This window comes from Phascolarctos cinereus, unplaced genomic scaffold (assembly GCF_003287225.1).
Source record: "Phascolarctos cinereus isolate Bilbo 61053 unplaced genomic scaffold, phaCin_HiC Scaffold_2;HRSCAF=192, whole genome shotgun sequence".
NCBI lineage: Eukaryota > Metazoa > Chordata > Mammalia > Diprotodontia > Phascolarctidae > Phascolarctos > Phascolarctos cinereus.
The window spans coordinates 229,591,008-229,614,371 of record NW_027555625.1 but is presented as its reverse complement, the minus strand read 5'-3'; the positions used below and the strand labels follow the sequence as shown (position 1 = coordinate 229,614,371).

The following is a 23,364-nucleotide window of genomic DNA, read 5'->3' as shown; positions in this document are numbered from 1 at the left end:
GGAGAAATGCTCCCCTCAAAGGGGAAAGAATCAAAAAGTGAACAATAGGGGAATGGAGGGAGGGAGGAAAGGCTGAAATTAACTTTTTTATTTTTTCCCAATTACATGTAAAAACAATTTTAATGCTTTTTTTTTAATTTTGAATTTGAAATTCTCTCCCTCCCCCCTTCCCATTGAGAAAGCAAGCAATTTGACATAAGATATACATGTGTAGTCATGCAAAACATTTCCATGTAAGTCTTTCAGTGAAAGAAAACAAAAAAAAACTCAAGAAAAATTTAAAAAGTAAACAAAAATTATCTTTGATCTGCAGCCAGATTCTACCAGCTCTTTCTCCGAAGAAGGACATCCTAAGTCCTACAAAATTGTCTTGGATCATTGTATTGCTAAGAATAGCTAAGTTATTCATAGTAAATCATCACACGATATTGCTGTTTCTGTGTACAATGGTCTCCGGTTCTGCTAATTTCACTTTGCATCAATTCATGCAAGTCTTTCTGAGAGCATCCTGCCCGTCATTTCTTAAAGCACAATAGTATTCCATCACAATCATATACAACTTGTTTAGCCATTCCTCAATTGATAGATATCCCCTCAATGTCCACTTCTTTGCCACCACTAAAAGAACTGCTATGCATAACTTCGTACACATAGGTCTTTTCCATTTTGTTCTTTATCTCTTTGCTTGGTCAAAGGGTATGTATAGTTCCAAATTTGGGCATAGTTCCAAACTGCTCTACAGAATGGTTGAATCGTATACAACTTCACCAACAGAACATTAGTGTTTCAATTTTCCCACACCCTCTCCAACATTTGTCATTTTCCTTTTCTGTCATATTAGAGCCAATCTGACAGGTGTGAAGTAGTAGCTCAGACTTGTTTTAATTTGCATTTCTCTCATCAATAATGATTTAGAGCATTTTTTGTATGATTATAGATAGCATTGATTCCTGTCTGAAAACTTCCTGTTCATATCCTTTGACCATTTATCAGTTGAGGAATGGCTCTTATTTCTATAAATTTGACTCCATTTTCTACATTTTTATAATGAAGTCTTTATCAGAGAAACTCCCTGTAAAAATTTTTCACAGTAATTATTACGAATTATGTATTTCCCTCCATCCTATTTTCCCTGTTTATTCTACTCTCTCTCTCCTTTTACCCTGTCCATTCACAAGTGTTTTGCTGCTGACTTTTACCTCCACCAAATTTCCCTCCCTTCCACCAGCTCCATGTTCTGCCTTCTCTTACCGCATTCACTTCCTACTTTCCTGTATGGTAAGATAAGATTTCTACACCCAACTGAGTGTGTATTTTATTCCCTCTCTGAGTCAATTCCAATGAGAGTTAAGATCCATGTGCTCCCCTCCCTGCTTCCTCCATTTCCCCCTCCACTGTAAAATCTCTTTCAGGCCTCTTTTATGTCAGATAATGTATCCCATTTTATCTCTCCCTTTCCCCTTCTCCCAACGCATTCTTCTTTCTCATTCCTTAATTTTATTTTTTTAGATAAGCATAACATCACATTCAACTCACACTTCTGCTTTCTGTCTATGTATATTCCCTCTAACTGCCCTAATAATGAAAAAGTTGTTAGGAGTTATAAATATAATTTTCCCATGTAGGAATATAAAGATTAACCTTATCAAATCCCTTATGATTTCTCTTTCCTGTTCACCTTTTTAAGCTTCTTTTGCATCTTATATTTGAAAGTCAAATTTTCTATTTACCTCTGCTCTTTGCATCAAGAATGCTTGAAAGTCCTCTATTTTACTGAATGTTCCTTTTTACCCTGAAGGATTATACTCAGTTTTGCTGGGTAGGTGATTCTAGGTTGTAATCCTAGCTCTTTTGTCCTCCAGAATATCATATTCCAAGCCCTCCTATTCCCTCAGTGTAGAAGCTGCTAACTTTTGGGTTATCTTGACTGTGAGTCCACAATATTTGAATTGTTTCTTTTTGGCTACCTGGAGTATTTTCTCCTTGATCTCGGAGATATAGAATTTGGCTATAATAATAATAAAGATGATGTGTAGGCTCTTTTTTTGGTCATGGCTTTCAGGTAATCCAATAATTCTTATATTATTTCTTCTGGATCTATTTTCCAGGTCAATTGTTTTTCCAATGAGATATTTCACATTGTCTTCTATTTTTTCATCCTTTCCATCTTGTTTGATTGCTTCTTGATGTCTCATAAAGTCATTCGCTTTGACTTGCCCAATTCTAACTTTTAAGGAATTATCTTCTTCAGTGAGCTCTTGTATCCCCTTTTCCATTTGGCCAATTCTACCTTTTAAGGAGTTTTTCTCTTCAGCGAATTTTTGTGCCTCTTTTTCTATTTGGCCAATTCTGCTTTTCAAGGCATTCTTCTCTTCATTGGATTTGTGTTCCTCTTTTACCATTTGCCCTATTCTGTTTTTTAAGGTGTCATTTTCTTTAGTATTTTTTGTGCCTCCTTTACCAAGCTGTTGACTCTTTTTTCATGATTTTCTTGCATCTCTCTCATTTCTCTTCCCAATTTTCCCTCTACCACTCTCACTTGATTTGTAAAATCTTTTCAGCTCTTCCATAGCCTAAGGCAAATTCATAGTTTTCTTTGAGGCATTCAAAGGATGCAAGAATTTTGACTTTTGTTTTCTTCTGAATGTGTGTTTTGATCTTCCTTGTCACCACTGTAACTTTCTATGGTGAATTTTTTTTTCTGTTGCTTGCTCATTTTCTAGCCTATTTCTTGATTTTAACTCTATGCTAAAGTGAGGCGCTGCTTTCCAAGTGGAGAAGGCACTGTTCGAAGATTCAGGGTTTTTGTTCAGCTGTTTCCAGAGCTAATTCTGAGGACTTGTAAGTTTTTGACTCTTCCAAAGTGATATGAAGAGATATGTTTACTACTCTTCTGTAACTGTGCACTCTTCACTTCTTAATTTTTTTATTTATTTTTAGTTTTCAACATTCACTTTTATACGATTTTGACTTCTAAATTTTTCTTCCTCCCTTCCCTCACCCCTCGCCAAGATGGCATGTAATCTGATATAGGCCATACATATACAACCATATTAAACATATTTCCACATTAGTCATGTTGTAAAGAAGAATTAGAATCAAAGTGAAAAACCACAAGAAAGAAGACAGAGAGAGAGAGAGAGAGAGAAGAGAGAGAGAGAGAGAGAGAGAGAGAGAGAGAGAGAGAGAGAGAAAGAGAAAATAGTATGCTTCGACCTACATTCAGACTCCATAGTTCTTTCTCTGGGTGTGGGTAGATAGCATTTTCCATCTTTAGTCTTTTGGAATTGTCTTAGATCACTGCATTGCTGAGAAGAGCTAAGTCTACCAAAGTTGGTCATTGCACAATGTTGCTGTTATTGCATACCATGTTCTACTAGTACTGCTCATTTCACTCAGCATCAGTTCATGTAAGACTTACCAGGTTTTTCTGAAATCCGCCAGCTAACCATTTCTTATGGAACAATAGTATTCCATTACATTCACATACCCACAACTTGTTCAGCCATTCCCCAATTGATAGGCATTACCCCAATTTCCTATTCTTGGCCACCACAAAAAGTTGCTATAAATATTTTTGTACATGTGGGTCCTTTTTCCATTTTGATGATTTCTTTGGGATACAGACCTAGAAGTGATATTGCACAAGCACTCTTTTCAACCCTGCAACTGTGACCAAGTTGTTCCCCTGTAGCCACAAGTACTGCTGTGCTAGTGCTCCTCCTCACACTGGGATTAAGACCCACAAGAGAGACCCAAATCCAAGTACTGGCAACGTAAAAGAGTCTTACCCCTGGTGCCAGCAAAGAGGCCCCCTGTAAATCTCCATCTATGGGCTAAGAAGTCTGGAAATCGCCACTGCTGCCACTGATTCAGTCGCCCTGGAGGCCTGCTCTTAGTTTGCTGGGGCCTTGTCTAGGCTGGTAGAACCTGCACTAGACTGTACTCCTCTCTCAACCTGGTACAATGGACCTTTCCTGCCAACCTTCTAAGTTATCTTGACTAGAAAATTGTTTCACTCCATCTTTTTGTGTGTTCTGCTGCTCTAGAATTTGTTTAGAGTCATTATTTAAAGGTATTGGAGGGGTTTGGCAGAGAGTTCAGGTGAGTCCCTGCCTTTATTCTGCCATCTTGGCTCTGCCCTGTCCCATTTTATTGGGAGGCTAAAATTAACAAAGATCTCAGGAGTAAGAAAGCTCCGTTAAAGAACTTGAACATAAACTGATAAACCAACAGGGAAGACATTAAGAACAGGATTATGGCTTCCAGATGAGCTAATATTTTGCAATGCTAAAGAAAAGGAATCAACACCTAAGGAGGCAGAGGACCTAAAAAATTCCAAAGATAGGACAGAACTGCAGGAGAATGTTCCCTAAATGGCTTCAAAGAGAAACAAGAATTGTGAAAATTGAACTTACAGCCTGCAAAGAAGAAATAATTGGCAGAACACAAAAAACTTGACTCCATGGTAACAAACCTGACCAAAGAAACAAAAAAGAGACTGTATGAATATGCAAATACACAAAAGTGAAGAACAATCTGGAAGGAAAGAAGCAAAATAACAATAATAGCATTAAAAGAAAACATTATTGGGGCAGCTAGGTGGTGCAGTGGATAAAGCACTGGCCCTGGAGTAAGGAGGACCTGAGTTCAAATCCAGCCTCAGACACATAACACTCACTAGATGTATGGCCTAGACAAAAAAAAAAAAACAAGAAAACATTATCTCTACAAGCAAAAACTTATATCTCAAAAACAGGTTGCAGAGAATCAATTTGAGGATTATAGGTCTTCCAGTAGAACGTAAGTCAAAAAACCTCAGCTCTACAAAGCAAGAAATAATACAAGAAAACCGCCCAGAACTTCTGAACACAAAAACCAAAATGTTAATCAAACAAATCCATAGATTGCTTTAAAAAACACAATGGTATGGAAGGGAATGTAGACTACAGTAGAAACAGTACCAAAAACAAACAAAAAAATAACCCTACTTCAACTTCCAGGTAGAATGTAAATGGGGACATTTTAAAGTAAAGAAAGTAAGTGCAAGAAGCAGAGATACAATCTGAATGAGGGGAAAGAAGAGGAAGAAGGAAGGAAGGAGGAAGAAGAGAAGAGAAACAGTACTTCAATCTCTTTCACCTTCTTCTTTGTAAACAAAAAGAACAAAAAGTACAAGAGGATATAGCAAGATAAAGTATGCAATAAACAGTCAACAAACGCCTCATGTATAAAAATATGTACTGTAGCACTTCTGGTTGGAGCAAAGAACTGGAAACTATCCACTATGTGCCAGGCACTGTGCTAATAGATGGATAGAAAGAGGCAAAATCTGTACCCTACCCTCAAGAAGCCCACAACCATAGTGAGCAGATAACAGGCAAACAACTAAATAAATTGTAAGTAATTTCAAAAGGAAATTGCTAGCATTAAGAGGAAACAGAAAAGGTTTTTTTTTGTAGAAAATGACATTTTAGTTGAGACTTAAAGGAAGCCAGGGAATCCATGAGGCAGAGACTAGGAAGATAAGCATTCCAGGCTTGGGGAAGACAGATTGTAATAATACACAGAGTAGAAAGTCAGGCATGTCTCATGGAAGGAACGGCAAGAAGGCCAATGTCACTGAAGCAATAAAATATACGGACAGTATATAAGAAAAATGGAAAGACAGGAAAGGGTCTGTTTATCAAAAGCTTTAAAAGCCAAAGAGATGATGTTATATTTGTTCCTGGAGTAAGACATCTGAAGTAAACTGAATAGGGCCCAACTTTTGCTTTAGGAAGAACATTTTGGCACTTGAATGCTAAATGGTCAACTGGAGCAGAGAAAGACTTGTAGCAGAGGGAGATCATCCACTAGGCTAGTACAATAGGCATGAAGTAACAAGAACCTTCACCTGGGTGGCAACAATACAGGGAAAGTATACAGAGATGTTCTGAAGGTAAAATCCACAGAACTTGGCAACAGAATGGATATGGCAGTCAAGTGTGCGACTCAAGTGAGTAAAGGGTGACACCAAGTTTTCAAGCCCGGAGGAATGGGAAGAAGGTGGTGCCCTCAAAAGTAATAGGGAAGTTAGGAGGAGAAAAGAGTTTAAAGAGGAAGACTAATCAGTTTTGGTCATGTTTTGTGAAAAAGAAGGAAGGAAGAGGGGAAGGAGAAGAGGTAGCTCTCAATGAGTGGCCTGAATTTTTAGGCAAGGTTCTCAGCTAAGATGGTGGAAGGAGAAGAAACCATGGGAAGTTTGAGGAGAATTGAAAAGGTTTAAAAGAGTTATTGTAGTATCTGGGATAGTGAAGCAATGCAAAATTACTACACCTTAAGAAATGACAAAAACAGATATAGTCAGACAAACCAAGTGAAACCTGTATAAAGTGATGCAGAATGAAGGAACAGAACCAGAATAGAAAATTATATAATGGCTATGACAAAATAAAGAAAAATAACTTCTAAAGATTTAAGAAGTGTCATCAGTGCGAACTAGCCTTGATTCCAAAGGACCATTAATGAAGCATATATCCCACTTCTTGACGGGTGATGCACTGGCAATGCAGGATGACACATATGTTTGAACATGGCAAATTTGTGGATTTGATATGCTTGACTATGATTATTTTTTTACAAGAGTTGTTTTTGGGGGGATTTTTTTGTTTTTTAGTAGATGGAGGATGTTTTTTAATGGATGGGGAAAAGAGAGAGAAAATAATGATAGTGATCCAAAAAAAAATTTAATGAGCAAGATAAGTTACTGAAAAGTTGCACATAAAAGGACTATTAGAGATGTGGTAGGACAGCTATTCAAAAGCCTCCTCTTGTGAATACTTCCATTAAAGGAAGACTGTTTTATAAAATAATTACACATATTATAACTACATCCACATATATTGTTTTTTAAATAAAGATTATTATTTGTAGCACTTGCCTAAGGTAACTATCTGAAGTTTGAATCTATTCTAATGGTCAAAGGATTGGAATTAAGAATTGCAATTAACAACCACATGAAAGATTATTCTACTTCACTAACAATAACAGAAATGGAAATCAAAACAAGTGAGATTTCATCTCAGAAAAAGCCAATTAGCAAAGATGACAAAATATGTAAGCAATCAAAATGAAAATGATATAGAAAGTAAGGCACATGTATACACCTTTGGTGGAGATATAAACTGGTCTAACCACTCTGAAAAATAATTTGGAATTACATATTTTTTTCTAGCGACTGAAATGTCCATAATTCTTCAACTCAGAGATTTACTATTAGATGTAAGTCCCAAGAAGGTCAAATACAGAAAGGTTATCATATAAACCAAATTATTCACTGTAATATTTTTTGTGGTAACAAAGAACTGGAAATAAACTAAGTACCCATTAATTGGGAAACTGCTAAATAAATAAAACAGAAATACTGTATCATTGGGCAGCTAGATAGCACAGTGGATAGAGCTCCAGCCTTGGAGTCTGGAGGATCTGAGTTCAAATCTCACCTCAGACACTTGACACTTACTAGCTGTGTGACCCTGGGCAAGTCATTCAACCTCAATTGCCTCACCAAAAAAGGGAGGGAAGAAAAAGAAATACTGTACCATAAGAAATAACAAATTCAGGGAAACATGAGATTTATATAAGTGATAGAGAGTGAAGTTAAGCAATACCTGGAGGACAAACTATATAATGACTATAACAATGTAAAGAGAAAAAAACAAAACTAAATACAACATAACTATAATGATTAAATTTGGAGAAGGACAAGAATTGAAAAAATATACTTCTTTCCATGCACTGCAGAAGTGCAGGACTGCAGGTCTGGAATGTTGCACATGCTGAAGGACAAGATCAATGTGTTGATTTATTTTACTAAACTTTTTTTCCTTTTAAAAAAAATCTTTGTTAAAAGGAAATGCTTCCTAGGGAGGGGTAAAGAAGGGAATATTTAGCAAAGAATGTAAAATAAAACAAAAAGTATCAATAAACACACACACATGCATAGGCACAACCAACAAATGCCATAAATTTTAAATTTAATAATTAATAATAAACAGTTTTATTTATTTAATAAACAATATTTATATTATATTTATATATAAATCTGTAATTATAAAAATAAAGAAATTTAACTTTCAAATAATATAGCACTTCTTTTATTCCAATAAAAAAATATACCTCCAAAATCACTGTTAAGAAAAGAAACAAATGGTCTTAACTCAGGCCCTATGTAGCCAGTCTCTTTTTAACAACTCTTACTCAACAAGGACAGGCTTCAGAATCATAGGACTTAAGCTTTCAAAGCTTTGTGAAGCTTCTTTCAGTTGGGCCTGGGAAGAGACTTTTAAAAAATAAGTCCCATTGTGGTCGAGTGAGAAAAAAAAGAATTCTGAAGAGTATACACATCTGTGGCATCTCAATATGAATGTCAACAATGGACCCCTATAAGGATATTATCTGGGCTAGAGGGAGGTGGTAACTCTTTTTAGCCTGTTAAAATGAAGGAGTCTAATAATGGTCATGAATATAATTAGGAACCATGAACAAAGGGAATTATAAAATCAGTTTCCTTTATTTGTGTACATGTTAGTGAATATAGAAAGGTTAAATAAATGCCACAAGACACCAGGGGGAAAGTCAAAGAAGGGATAAAAGAAGGTGAAAGTGTAGAAAAGACATTTTAAGCAGTCTTCTTTGTGTAACCTCTTTCCTAAGGAGGAGAAAACTGAGGTAGATAAATGTGGTGTAGTGATTTAACCAAATGTCAAACAGTGCATCTATGGCAAAGCATAATCATACTCATCCCCTACCTCCAATAAATGTTCAATCTCTCTTAACCCAGGAATTGAGGCTGTTCAAAAGAGACAAAACTTCAAAACGAACTTGAAAAGGATAAGGAGATGACTAAGTTGATCCTACTTGTTTATTTCAAAGGCTTAAGCAATTTAAAATAAGAATTAAATACTTACCACTTTAACTCATGCATTCCAATGTTCAGTTTCAGAAAATCTATAGTATTTTACTTCAATAACAGAACACTCCTGGGAGGGAAGAAAAAAGGCAGAAAGACTTCTGTCAATAGGCATCTCTCATTTTCATTCATTATTTTCAATTTGCAAAACTAAAGCCAAACATTCCATCTTTTTTGTTAGGATCACAGAATTTAACAGTTGGAATGTAGCTTCAAATTCATTCATCTAACCTTCATCTGAAGTATGAATCCATTCTAATATCCCTAATTGGCCTTCAGTGATAGAGGACTTATTACCTAGCACAGCCCCCTTTTAGGCTGCTTAAAATCAAATCAGAAATGATTTATGAACAATATTAGGCACTATGAGGAATAGAGAAGTTTTAACCATGGTCCATATCAAGGAGCTTACAATCAAAGAAGACAAATAAAATACATACATATGAGGTCCTATTCTTGGTTCTTCCACACTTTCCTGGACCTCAGTTTCCTTCTCTGTAAAATAATCAGATCATTCCTATAGTGTTTCACACTCAAATATTCTAATTTCAATTTCCATGATAAAAACAGTATATAATTAAATGTGACACTGTTTACTACAGATTATATGTGTTGCAGCTTAGTGAACAGGAAGTCCAATGGGCGCTAGAATTAAACGAGGCCCCAAAAGACATTACCTCTCTATGCCTCTCCCTCTTCAAATGAGATAATATTTGTAGAAGATTTTAGCACAATATCTGATTGAGGTTAGAGTGACAGCATTTAGTGCAGAATTAGTAGATACGATTCTCTTGGTAGTCACTCACCAGTTTCTGGTTTAAAAAAGGCTAACAAGGTATCTCTATAGGTATATCTTCCATACAATTCCAAGTGTCAGTGTTACTTCTTTTTCTCTAGTTACATATTTTTATGCCAAAGGATCTCAGCAAAGAACCTCCCTTCATACTTGAGCAAGGAAACCTAAGTCCTTTCCCTGGAGCTCCCTCTGAACAGGGAGAAGTCAGATGAAGCTGAATAGTCTGAATAAAAACTTTTCACCATACACATACTTTCCATTAAATCACTAATAGGGACTTAAAAAAAAAAACCAATAACAACGGATACTGAAGATAAGGGAGAAGTCTATTCCAAATGGAGTCAACAAAAGATGCAAACAAAGACATGACAGAATGAAAACAAGGGATAGGGAATAGTCTAGCTTGTCTAGAAGAAAGAATATATAAAGTATGAGATAAAGTTGAAAAGATAAGATTGGTGTCGTTTTGTGGAGGACTTTGAAAGGCAAAACCAAGAAGTGCATACTTAATTCTACAGGCCACTGCAGAATTCAGAGAACCACTGAAAGTTTCTGAGCACAGAGTAAATGACTTGATTAAAGTAGTCTATTACTAAGATTGCTTGGGCATGGTGTGAAGGACAATTTGGAGATGGAGACAGAATAGAGATATAATCAAACTTGAATTGAAAGGGCACATATGTGAGTTTTTCCAAAGAGGAGATTAGTAATAATATTTGGTACACTGTTGGGGAGGGTAGAGGCAGAGAGAGAAGATAATAAATAACATTTAAATAACATTAAGGTTTGTAAAGTACTTAATATCCTCATAGCTCTATGGAAATACTCACTACAGGTAATTGTTCCCATTTTACAGATAAGGCAGAGAGGGTAACAGACATGCCCCCAGAGTCACACAGCTACTAAATGTGAGACATGATATTCAAACCCAGGTCTTCCTAACTCCAAGTCCTACACTAGACACTATGCAAGAAGAGAGTTGAAAATTACACTCAGGTGTCCAGATGACTCAAAAGATGCTGTAGGTACCACCAAGAGACAGAACTCAGGTGCAAGGAATGGTTTTTGTTCTTTGTTGGGTGTTCTTGTTTTGTTGTTGGGTTTGTTTGTTTATTGGGGGGATAAGGGTGGCCTGTAGAGATGAAGATTGGTTTGATCTTAGATATGCTGATTTTGAGATGCTTTACAAGTAAAGATATATATAGCAGGCAGCTAGAAATACAGTATGAAGGGCCTGGAATAAAGTCAGAAGTGGAGATCTGTATTTCACTTCCACACTACTCTGATCAAGCAACATACCTAAATTCCCAATGCCTTTATAACAGATTTGCACTTGTTCACAAGCCAATGACTAAGAACCAGATTGCCAGGAGATATCTCTAAAAAACCTACGAGAGCAACCAGAATTGAAGCTTACAAGCCACAGAGAAATGGGCAAGTAAAGACTGAAGCATTTATGAGTACCTGAATTTAGTTCATTCTAAGCTGGCCTAATGACATATGCAAATCTAGCCTAACCATTTCTTGTCCCAAACAGTTGTTTCCAAAAGGATCCTCAGTATTTCAGGTTTTAAACTAAAATACCAGAGTTAATAAAGCCATCCACCCACACTGTGTAGATTCCATGCTGCTGTTTCTGAGGGTCTGTCACACATTCTAGGGCAGAGCTCCAACACATACTGCTTTCACATGGCAACAAAAGCATTCCAGTCACTGCACAACACAGCAATTCCATACTTATTATCATACTTATCAATGCTTATTAATTTGTCATTTTAATGTTAAATATAAGCTCATATCTACATTTAAGGCAGATCTTCACTGACACTCATTAGTTGTGTTTTACAATATTGGAAAATATAGCTGTAAACGTATGTACATACTTCTCAAAATATGCATATATACAAGCAAAATCTACAAAAACTCAAACTGTTTAAATGAAAATAGCTTGTAATTTTATTGTCACTCTTCTTCATTTTACTTGTTCCCCTAGTTCCCTTTTACTCGCTTTTCTAGCTCCATGCTTCTTTTTTTTTCCCATTATAGTTTGTTTTTTCATTTTGTTTTGTTTTCTCCTACAGCAAAGGTCTGCAAACTTGGGACCCATGATTTAGAAGTTGTTTTCACATTTTTAAATGGTTGGGAAAAAAAAATCAAAAGAAGAACATTTCATGACTTGTGAAAATAACATGAAATTCAAATATCAACATCAATAAATGAAGTTTTATTGGAACATAGCCATGCTCATTCAACAGGGGCAGTATGACATTCTCATCACTTCACCTTGCTGCTAAACCCCACCAAAAATCACAGCAATGTCATTAGGAAACTTGATAGCATGAGTCCACACAAATCACCATACTTTGACATTTTTTTTAATCACAGTGCATACCTAAGAGGTCAAAACCAGAAGTAAGGGAGGAAAAATAAGCAGCTTTATGATTATTTTTTGAGCTCATGTCTGAGATTGAAATTTTCTTAACAAGAAGAACTATCCTCAACCACTATTATCAAACACTCAATGGCTTTGGAAATTAGCTTTTTGCTGCAGAGTTAATAATGTTTCTCAATTAATTTAATCTAAAATCACAAGGTAAACCAGGAGTTATACATAAAACTTATAGAACAGGAAAGTCAATTTAATGTTTGAATCAGAAGGAATGTCAAGCTGCTTTATTCAATTTCCAAGCTGCCAAAATTTAAAATAGTGATGTCCCCATTCCCACAAAAATTTGCAGTGGATATATTTTCTGAGTTCAAACTACAGTTCCAGGAGGATTTTTCTACTTCGGTGGCAAAAGATTTCCATATTTAAAAATCCATCTGACAGTGTAATTGAAGACTTTCTACCTAACATTCAATTGGAAGTGATTGATCTGCAATGTAATGATATGATAAAAGGTAAATATCAAGGGAGGGCTGTAAGAGAATTCTATAAATACCTTCCAAAGGATGAATGTGCTCAATTAAAATCCTATGCTTATGGACTGATTTGGCCAAACCTATCTGCATGAAAAGACATTTTCAAAGAAATCTGTAAAATCTCATTACAGATCAGCATTTGTTAAAAGATGAATATTTATCATCTATTTTGATGATTGTGAACACTAATTATAAAACCCAACTAAAGGAAACGTGTACCTCCCCAAAAAAAATTCCCTTCTCATTAGTCCAATGTTGCAATAAATTGTACTTCATTATCATTATCTGATATTATATATAATTGAACTGTCAAAAAATCTGTGAAAATTTGTTTTCTCCTATTACAAGTAGCTATGTAATAGCCTCAATTTTACTTCTTGGCCCACAAAGTCTAGGATATTTTTTAATCTAGATCAGCCCTTCACAAAGGCCCACAAAGTCTAAAATATTTTCTACCTGTATCTGTTACAAAGTTTACATTCTATACTTCATCATTCCTACCCCCAGTAACATATATTTTCTCTTCTGGTATGTTATTTTTCACCACCGTTGTCATTCCCCTGCACCAGAACAGAACCTCCTAGTTCTCTCATCTAAATTTCTCTATCTAGAGTCTGAGACCTTCCAGCAACAATCTCTCAACTCTCACACATCTCCCAAACTTCATTTCTTACTACACCTGTAGGGAGTCTTCACTTCAGCCAAGTTAATATGTTTGCTCTTCCCATAAAAACATGCGATTACACATGGCCTCTGCCTGGGATTTGCTACTCAGGGCTCTCTATCCATTCCCGCCCCTCACCCACCTTCAAAATTTAGCTAAAACTTACTTTCTCTAGAAAGGAATTTCATAATTGATTGTAGCAGATGTTGTCCATGAGCCTTACTAGCAGCACCTCAGCCCTCCAATTCAACTACAGCAATGTTGTTTGGGGAGAGGGCACACACACAAACATGTTGTAAGCTCTTCGAGGCCAGTTATCAACTCATTTTTCATGTACATATAGCAAATGCTCAGAGCTGCTGACTTACTATTCTAATTTGCAATTATGTGAAAAGCAAAGCAGCCCTACACATGCCCACAAAACAGCCCATGGCCACGTTACAAATCATCATATCTCCAAAGAAATATAAACTATATAAATAATATCTGAATATATAAACACAATCTCTAACAAACTTTTTTTCAGGTCAACAGCTGGCTTGGACTATTCATTCTACGTGATGTTTCAATTACAAGAGTTCAATCAACATTTACTAAGTGTCCTTCCTCAGCAAAGAGGACCGATGACATTATGGGGTGATGTTTTGATTCTCATGTGAACTGAATTTAAGTAAGGCAGAACTGCACAAAGTTGCCAGCCTCACTCTCTCTTCCAGAGTCATCAAAGTCCAGGGTCAGGACAAAAGTCAAGATGCCTGGCAATGACCCAGGATGCACTGGATTACCTTGGTATCTTTGATGTCTGACCAAGCTCTAAGTGCTCCATGGCACCAGCTTCAGCTGCCTCTAGCCACTGAAACTAATTGTTCTCATGTGCCCATTCCGCCAGGGAAAGTCCTCACGTGCTCGGGGTAGACATCCCCCTAACTTATCAACAGGTCTGAGGCCTGTTGGGTTACCCTCAACCCTCAACCCTCAACCTACTCTAGCCCATCTGCCCAGACAGTTACCGGTATGTGGCCACTGCAGGTGCATGGGGTGTTCAGACGTCTAACCCCTCTGAAGTAAAAGAGTGCAGAGCCCTCTTCAAGGCTACTCATCCTCCTATGGCATCCACCTGATTCACTCGACTCTCATCTGTGGCTCTAAGGATCTATTAAATGGTAGGCATTGTACTAAATCCTAAGTATACATGGATCAAAAACAAACTAGCACCTACCCTCAAGTTCCTAACATTCTACAGGTAATCCCACAAAATTTTACTTATTTAATAATGTTACAGAGTATTCAAGATTTCCAAAGAGAAAAAAATCCAACACAATGAAATTAAAATAAAACTAATAGCTTTTTATTCATTTAGACTATTAGTGCTATAGGAAAAGCAGCACTAGGAGGAATAGGTAGATGGAGATTTGAGAAAAAGTTTAAGGGGGTATTTCAGGATACTTTCAAGAGTTTCAATTCCCCTGTAAAAATTAGTAGCTTTCTTTTCTTTGCACACAGGAAATCTGGATTTACTCCTAACTCTTGTGCTGACAATGTGACCTTGGGCAAAGTTACTCCATCTATCTGGGTCACAGTTTCCTCATTTGTAAAATTAGAAGGCTGGATTAAACAATCTTTAAGTTTCCTTCCAGCTCGAACATTTTAGAAGACTAGGCTCATAACTAGCACTACTCTCAGTTTATCAGTCACTTCAGAGTCTTGTTTGCTTGTGAGGCTCATAAATGAAAAGAAGGGTGACAGCAGGGTAACTGGGCTCTCAGTCACCCCTCAAATTAAGTCAGCTGCCAAGTCTTGTGGGCCTTCACAACATCTATCAAATCTGTTTGTGTTTCTCTGCTTACATGACTACACAGTAGTTTCCATTCAATCACCTCGTCTGGGGGCTAAAAGCCATCCACCTTCACACATACAGCGACCAAAATAATCTTTCTAAAGAGAGGGTTTGACCATGTTAGTCTCCTACTAACAATCTTCAATGACTCTGTTGCCTGTAGTATAAAATACAAGCTCCTCAATTTGGCACCTGAAACATTAATTTTCTGACTTCAGGACACCTTCCCACACTCGTGCTGAAGTCTTGCATTTTGTGCCCCTAGGCCTGAAAGGCACTACCTCCTCACATGAGGAGACTTCATTTCTTTTAAGGATCAGTTGGTAGAGAGAACAATATCAGGAAAACTCAAAGAATAGTAAAGATAATGCAGAGAGAAATCAAGAAAGATGAGAACTGACAAAAGGTTATGGAATTGGGGAATTAAGAGATGGATAGAGCACTGAGCTTGGAATCAGGAAGACTCATCTTCATGAATTTTTGGACACTTACCAGCTGTGTGACTCTGGGCAAGTCACTTAACCCTGTTTGCCTCAGTTCCTCACCTGTAAAATGAGCTGCAGAAGGAAATGGCAAACCACGCCAGTATCTTTGCTTTTGCTTAAAGACCTCGAGTGAATAAGAACTCACTGTCATAGCAAATGAAATCTCACTTCCCACATTAAACTAGTTTGCTGATGGATGTGACAAATGCACTGCAAGGAACAGGGAAGCAAGGCAGAAGATAGCTTTGAGGAGTGTGAACTCTATAAATTGAGAAGGGGTCTATGGAGGGGTTTGCATATGATTTAAACTATGAGCTATGACACGCAGGGTTACCCAAGCCAGACAGGTCAGAGTGGAGAGTTTTGAGAAAAGGTGAGCCACTGGAGAAGGAAATGGCAAAAACCAGTCCAGTATCTTTGTCAAGAAAACCCCATGGACAGTACTAAAATGATAGGAGAGATGACATCAGAAGATGAGCCCCTCCAGTCAGAAGGTGTCCAATACACTACCGTGCAAGAGTAGAGAAGAACTGTAAGTAGTTCCAGTACTAACAAAGTGACTCTGGGCAAGTCACTTAACTCCAATTAACACACACACAAACCAAATAGGGAAAGTTTAGTGCAAAAATGGGCATAAAAGACAAAAAGGGTAAGGATTTAACAGAAGCAGAAGAGATTAAGAACAGGTGGCAAGAATAAAACAAAAAAATTATACAAAAAATATCTTAAAATCACCAATAACCATGATGGTATGGTTATTGATATAGAGTCAGATATCCTAGAGAATGAAGTCAAGTAGGCCTTAGGAAGCCCAATATTGGAGATGATGGAATTCCAGTGAAGCTATTTAAAATCCTAAAAGATGAGGCTGTTAAAACTGCTGGACTCAACATGCCAGCAAATTTGGAAAACACAACAGTGGCCACCTGATTAGAAAAGATCAGTTTATATCCCAATCCTTAAGAAGGACAAAGTTCAAATTATTGAACAATTAATTATGCTCATTTCACAAGCTAGCAAGGTTATGCTTAAGATTCTGCAAGCTAGACTTCAGCAACATATGAAAAGAGAACGAACAGAAAGGCAAGCTTGTTTTTAAAGAGGCAGAGGAACTAGAGACCAAAATGCCAAGTTTTGCAGGATTTTGAAAAAAGCAAGGAAGTTCCAGAAAAACATTTACCTCTGAGTCACTGACTACACTAAAGCCTTTGACTGTGTGGATCAAAAAAAAAAGAAAGAAAAAGTGGCAAGTATTCAGTATTCAGTACAAAGGGATGGGAGTACCAGATCACCTTACTTGTCTGCTAAGGAACATATATGCAGGCCAAGAAACTACAGTTAGAACCAAACATAGAACAACTGATTTGAAAGGGAGTACTACTACGTGGTTGTATTTATACCTTATTTATTTATCTTATATGCAGAGTACATCATGTGAAATGCCAGGCTAGATGAATCAAAAGATGGAATTAAGGTTGCCAGGAAAAATATCAACTATTTCAGACATGCAGACAATACCACTTTGATGGCATAAAGTGAAGAGGAATTAAGAACTCTCTTGATAAGGGTGACACAGGAGAATGCAACAGCTGGCTTGAAGCTTAATATTAAAAAAAAAAAAAACAAGATTTTGGCAAATAGTCTCATCACTTCCTGGTAAGTAAAGGAAGAAGAAATTAAAGCAGTGTCAGATTTTCGTATTCCTTGGTTTAAATATTACTGCAGATGGTGACTGTAACCATGAAATCAAAAGATATTTGCTCCTTGGAATGAAAGCTATGGCAAATCTGGACAGCACATTAAAAAGCTGAGATATCACCTTGCCAAAAAAGGTCCATATAATCAAAGTATGATTTTTCCAATAGCTACGTATGGCTGTGAAAGCTGGACTAAAAACCTAAGCACCACACAAACTGATGCTTTCAAATTGTGGTGCTGGAGAAGACTTATGAGAGTCCCTTGGACAACAAGGAGGTAAAATCAGTGAATACTTAAAAAAATTAATTCAGGCTATTCCCTGGAAGGTCAAATACTGAAGCTGAAACTTAGATATTTTGGCCACATGAGAAGATAGGACTCCTGATGTTGGGAAAGATTAAAGGCAAAAGGAAAAGGGGATGGCAGAGGATGAGATGGATAGATAGTATCATGGAAACAAAGAATATGAACTTGGACATACTTCAAGAGATAGTGAAGGATAGAAGTGCCTGGCTTACTATGATACATGGCATTACAAAGAGTCAGACACCACTGAACAACAAATATATCATTTGATTGTCACAAAACTCTGTGAGATAGGAAGTTCAGGTTTTCATCTCATTTAGAGAGGAGTAAATTAAGAAATGGAGATATTAAGTAAATTGCCCATGGCTAAAAATAATAACGACAAATGGCTCTATAAATAGATTATCTCATTTGAAGCTCACAAAACCCAGTGAAGTAGGTCCTATCTAGGCCCTAAAAGTAGCAACAGTCAGTTTTCCAATTCCAAGTCTGGAGCTCTTTTCCCCACTTTATCATGCCCCTTTCCTTTGCAGCCAGTTGTAAAAATATAAACCCTTAAGCAACTTAGTCTTCCAGTCAGACTCAGTCATTCATTAACAAGGTTCACCATTCATGGTCTTCCTTTGGTAGATTCAGTACATGCTGAGTAATTAAATCTGACTACAGAAATGCCTGAGTAAATTCTGAAAAAACTTCACGGTTTTATGCAGCTTTTCAAACTGTCAAAACTGATCAAACATGGCTCCAAACCAAGTGTTGCTAAAGTCTTGGCACTTAATAATCAGAAGTCTAGGGATTTCATCAATTACAGAAATGCATTGTGGGAAGGGGTGAATATTTAAAAAGGCGCTATGCTCTACACTGAAAAATTTAGTCAGTAATTATTTTTAAATTGTTTTCTTATACCCATGAATTTTAATTTACTGTTTAAAAAAAGTGATAAGCCAAAGTAGGTGCTAATAAATGCTACAATGAATTCCACATAAAGCAGAAACCATAAAAATTGCATGTGATAGCTAGCATTTATATATCATTTCAAAATTTGTAAAACACCTCACATACATTATCTCATTTGAGGAAAAGGGCACTTATGTCACTAATAAATACATAATAATTTTCTAATAAATAATTTGAAAGGTAGTAATAATAGTTAATATTCACATAGCTCTTTAGAATTTGCAAAGAATTGGGGCAGCTAAGTGCCACAGTGGATAGAGCGTTGGCCCTGAAGTCGGGAGGACCTGAATTCAAATCGGTCCTCAGACCAAACACTTGACACTTACTAGCTGTGTGACCCTGGGCAAATCACTTAACCCTCATTGCCTAAAAACAAACAAAAAAGATTTGCAAAGAATTTTCCACACATTATCTCATTTAATCTTCACAACAACCCTATGAAGCAGGTGCCAGTAAAATCCTCATTTTTATAGATGAGGAAATTGAGACAGAGATCAAGTGATTTGCTCTGAATCACACAGCAAGGAAGCTTTTAAACCCAGGTCATTGCTGACAGGCAAGCACTGTATCCCAAAGTTTGTTTATTTTGTAAAGTGAGGACATCAGGAATTTACTATTCTACATTTTAAAATCCTTTCCCTACCCGAGTGCGTGTACATTAACTTAAAAAAGGAACCATACCTTCAATTGCCAAAAGAAAAATGTCCAAGAACTGAAATTTCAAACGAAAATGCAAGATGAAGATATTTACAAAATGAACAGTAACAATCTGCACACTACCTTAACACACCAAACTTGTTCAAGGTCACACTAAGTAAATACTTTTCTTTTAAATATGACCGCAGGTGTACACACGCATACACCCTTTTTCTCCCCTGTTCCTCTCTTTTTCCCCTCTGTTCCCCTCCTCATTTCTCCCCTCCCCCAGCTCCTCCCTTTCCCCTTTCTCCCTCCCCCCACATCCACACCCTTTCTCAAGGCCTAGGAATCAAAGGCTCATAATACTGAATCATATAATCATGTCTGGCACTGAAAAGACAGGAGGATTACAATACAAGGCCAATTTATCTTCCCAAGTCACTGCATTTCTCCTCTTACCTAGCTGGAAAAATCAGTGTGATCTGCATATTAATATACTGAGTTGCTGCTGTAGTAATATTTGGGGGCTAACATTAAATAGGAAAACAAAACAAAGACAGGTAGATTTCATTCAAGCATTCCCTGATAATAAATAGATGTGTCTATGTATACACACACACACACACACACACACACACACACACACACATACACACACACACACGAATTTTAATAGATTAACACTAAGGCAAAGCAAACATTTTTCAGTTACAACTTTGGCAAGCTGATTTTTCTGCCACCTAAAGTTAAACACAAAGAAATAACTATTTATAAATAACTCTATAATTGTCTTTTTTTCGGGAAGGGATGGATGGAGAAGGGAAGCTACCTAAAAGCAATTTCTGTGTTTACTTTTCACTCAGTGCCAAATCTACATGCAAAATAACAAGAGGTAGTTTATAGTATACTACATAGTAGTATATAGACTTATTCTATTTAAATATGTGGGAAAGGGAATATCATGATAAATTTTCATTGAAACCAAATGGTTTTTACTGTTAATTTTTGAGGACTTGGGTTATACTTCAGTTTACATGAAGGTAAGGCAGTACACAAAGTTTGATGCATGAAGCTCATTAAAATTTTATACTTGGACTTCTGTGTCTCTTCTGTGGACAGGCAAAACACAACGGGGGGAAATCATTTAAAGCTCAGAAACATATGCTGAGCATGTGTGTACACGCAAAGCTTTCAAAAGTTACTTTGAAATATGAAAATGAGAAAAGCTCCTGTTATCCTTGATAAATGTCAGCTGTCACACATCCAAATCCAATACACCCTATTTTTCACAATGCACAGACCCAGAAAATGGCAATTTTCAATCTACCAGCTGCATAAAATATATTATACAACAGCAATTTCTATTCAAGGTCAGAAGTTTAGAGGTTTTCAAATATTAACTTCTAAATGATGTAGGCTACAATGTTAAATATTACACGTGCTCAAAAACAGACTCCATTATTAAAGCAGTCCTTGGACACAAATATGGAAGAGGGAAAAAGAGGCCAGTCACCAGTGTGATAAAATGCCTACTTACCTGCCCTGTCCTAACTACAGTCAGTCATTTGGTTTGTTGTGTTATTGTTGCTGTTGTTTTATTACTTCTATTTGAAGGAGAGAAGGAGACTGAGCCTAAATATACTGCTCAATCATACCTATCAATTTTGTCTCCCCTTTTTTCCTCTTCAAAATTAACTTTTTAAAAACCTATTTCCTTTTTCACAAAACTAAGTGAATAATTACTGAAGTTTTATCTTTGCCAACTTTAAACAACAGTAGAACAAATGGTTGCTCAATTCACATCCAATGAGTCCAACACCCCCACCACCAAGGAAAATGAAAGCCTACAAAGAAATGATTTGTCCAGTGTCACACAGGCAAGCCTATATGAGAGGCAGAATTTGAACCCATGTCTTCTGACTTAAAAATCAATGCTATTTCTCTAACACCTTACTGCTTCTAGATTGGAATAGTTCATATAAAAAACCTATCTTCCTGTTTCAAAGTTTTCTTTATGAACTGACTCAAAGCTTCTGCAGTTCATGAGTAAAAGGAACAGTTTAAAATCTTTAGAGATCACAATTCTCAATAAAGGTTAAAACAACACTTTGCCCAGTAAATAACAAAAGGCAAACATATCTCCCCCTTTTGAAATGTCTATAATAAATGACCTGCATTAAATCTGAACTCCATCTAAAAAAGACTCTAAATGCAAAATAATTTTTCCCAAAAAAAAATTATATCAAGAAAAGTCCCCAAATATCAGTAAAATAACATTACCTGTACACCAAAGTCTCAAGGGATATTTTACAGGGAAAAAAATTTTTAAATTCATTTAGAAAAACAAAAGGAAAATAGTAAGTCTAGATTGGGAAGCAAATTACTTCAGAAAGAACTTACCATTTGATAAGAATCACTAGGAAAACTGAAAGCAGTCTAGCAGAAATTAGGCTTATTTAAACAACCATTTAACATCATGTTCCATAATAATCTCAAAATAGTTACATGGGCTGAATATTCAACATACCACTTTTTTTTAAATCAGAAGAGAAGCACTGTCACACAGAGATCCAGATCCCTAGCTTCAGGTTAGAAGAGTCAAACATTCCTCTGAATAGGGTATAACATTCCTCTGAACATATAGGGTATTCCCTGAGGGAAGGCAGCAAGGGGACAGACAGGCATCTTTCATCTGCCCCAAAGTGATTACACTCACTCTCTCACACTCTCTCCCCTTACACATACATATACTTACACACACACAGTCTACCACTTCCTTCTGCTCCCTAACCTCCAACTTCAGGTAAGAAGAATCAAACTTTCATCTCATCCACAGTCAATTTGTTCCTTAAGAGAAGGTGGCAAGGGGCCTGGCTGAGCAAATCCCATCTGCCCTGAAGCAATGATTTCCATCTGTGCCAGCACAAATTTCACCTCCTACTGCCAGCCCAATCTCCCAACTAAGACCTAGAGAACTTCCAGTTCAAAGTTCAGACACCTTCCTTCAGACTATAAGCCTTCCATCTCCTGCTGAGCCTGTTCCTTAATGTCAGATGAAATTGGTAGGGAACAGTTGGACCTGCTGTGCATGTCCCACTTCCATCTCTTGCTGTGCCCTTTCCTGCCTAATCTCCATCCTTGAATGGGAAGATGAGTAATGAAGCAGGGTTTCCAAAATTCCAACCAAACACTACCAGTCCCTTCCATTGTGCCCTCTGGAATGCCTGTTCCATAGGAAACAAACTTCCCTTGATCTGAAACTTTTCTTCTCCCATGCTTTCCATCTACCAGATATTACTGACACTTGGCTCCCCACTGATGATGAACCTTACTGGCACTTCACTCATTCCCCTCAGTTTATTGGCCAACGTGAAGGAGTTAGATCACCCTTTACTCTCCACTGCCACTTCCAGGTTCTCTCCCTACCCTCCACTACACAATAACCTCTCCTCCTTTGAGGTTCATGCTATTCATATTTACCACCAAATCAAAATCCTGGTAGCTACTGTCTATAGACCTCCAGGTCACTCCCCTTCCTTCCTCAATAAGTTTGATTCCTGGATCACAATTTTTTTCTCCTCCCCAATTCTTGCCCTCATACTAGGGAGCTTCAAAATATATTTCCCAAGAGCCTCAGTCACATGCAAAGATGGTCATACTCTTGAACTTCCTATTACTTACAAATAAATGACCTCCACAATCAAGAATAATAAAATCCCCTTATCTGACCATAATACATTGGCTTCTCACCTGTCCATGTGATGACTTCCCTCAACGAATCCCACTCTTCATCTGCACCATCACCTCCAATCCCTTAATCTCTCAATTCTCTCTTACATATCACTCCTGCTCTAGCCACTGTCTCCTCTTTTCCCCATCAACTCTACACTGTCCACCTCTCTTGAATTCCTAGCCCCCCAATCTTATCACCAACTCTTGTTTAGTCATATTTTCAGTCATGTCCAACTCTTCACATCCCCTTTTGGGGTTTTCTTGGGAAAGATAAAGGAGAAGTTTCCCTTTTCCTTCTCTTGCTCACTTTACAGATGAAGAAACTGAGATAAACAGTGTTAAATGACTTGCCCATGGTCACACAGGGAGTATCTG

The 23,364-nt window shown here is 37.0% G+C and overlaps 1 protein-coding gene across 7 annotated transcripts in view; it reads right to left on the bottom strand.

Annotated features, from left to right (window-relative positions):
• NCOA3 (nuclear receptor coactivator 3) overlaps nucleotides 1-23,364 on the bottom strand; it is a 204,608-nt gene that overhangs the window by 97,090 nt on the left and 84,154 nt on the right. For 4 of the 7 annotated variants that reach the window (XM_020984163.2, XM_020984162.2, XM_020984165.2 and 1 more), the window contains exon 2: nucleotides 8,952-9,023. The exons of 1 other annotated variant lie outside the window; for it this stretch is intronic. The gene's annotated coding sequence lies outside the window, so the exon portion shown is untranslated. Of the gene's footprint in view, nucleotides 1-4,418; nucleotides 4,478-8,951; nucleotides 9,024-23,364 lie in introns of all 7 variants that reach the window. 2 more of the 7 variants (XM_078149860.1, XM_078149859.1) reach the window with 1 other exon arrangement.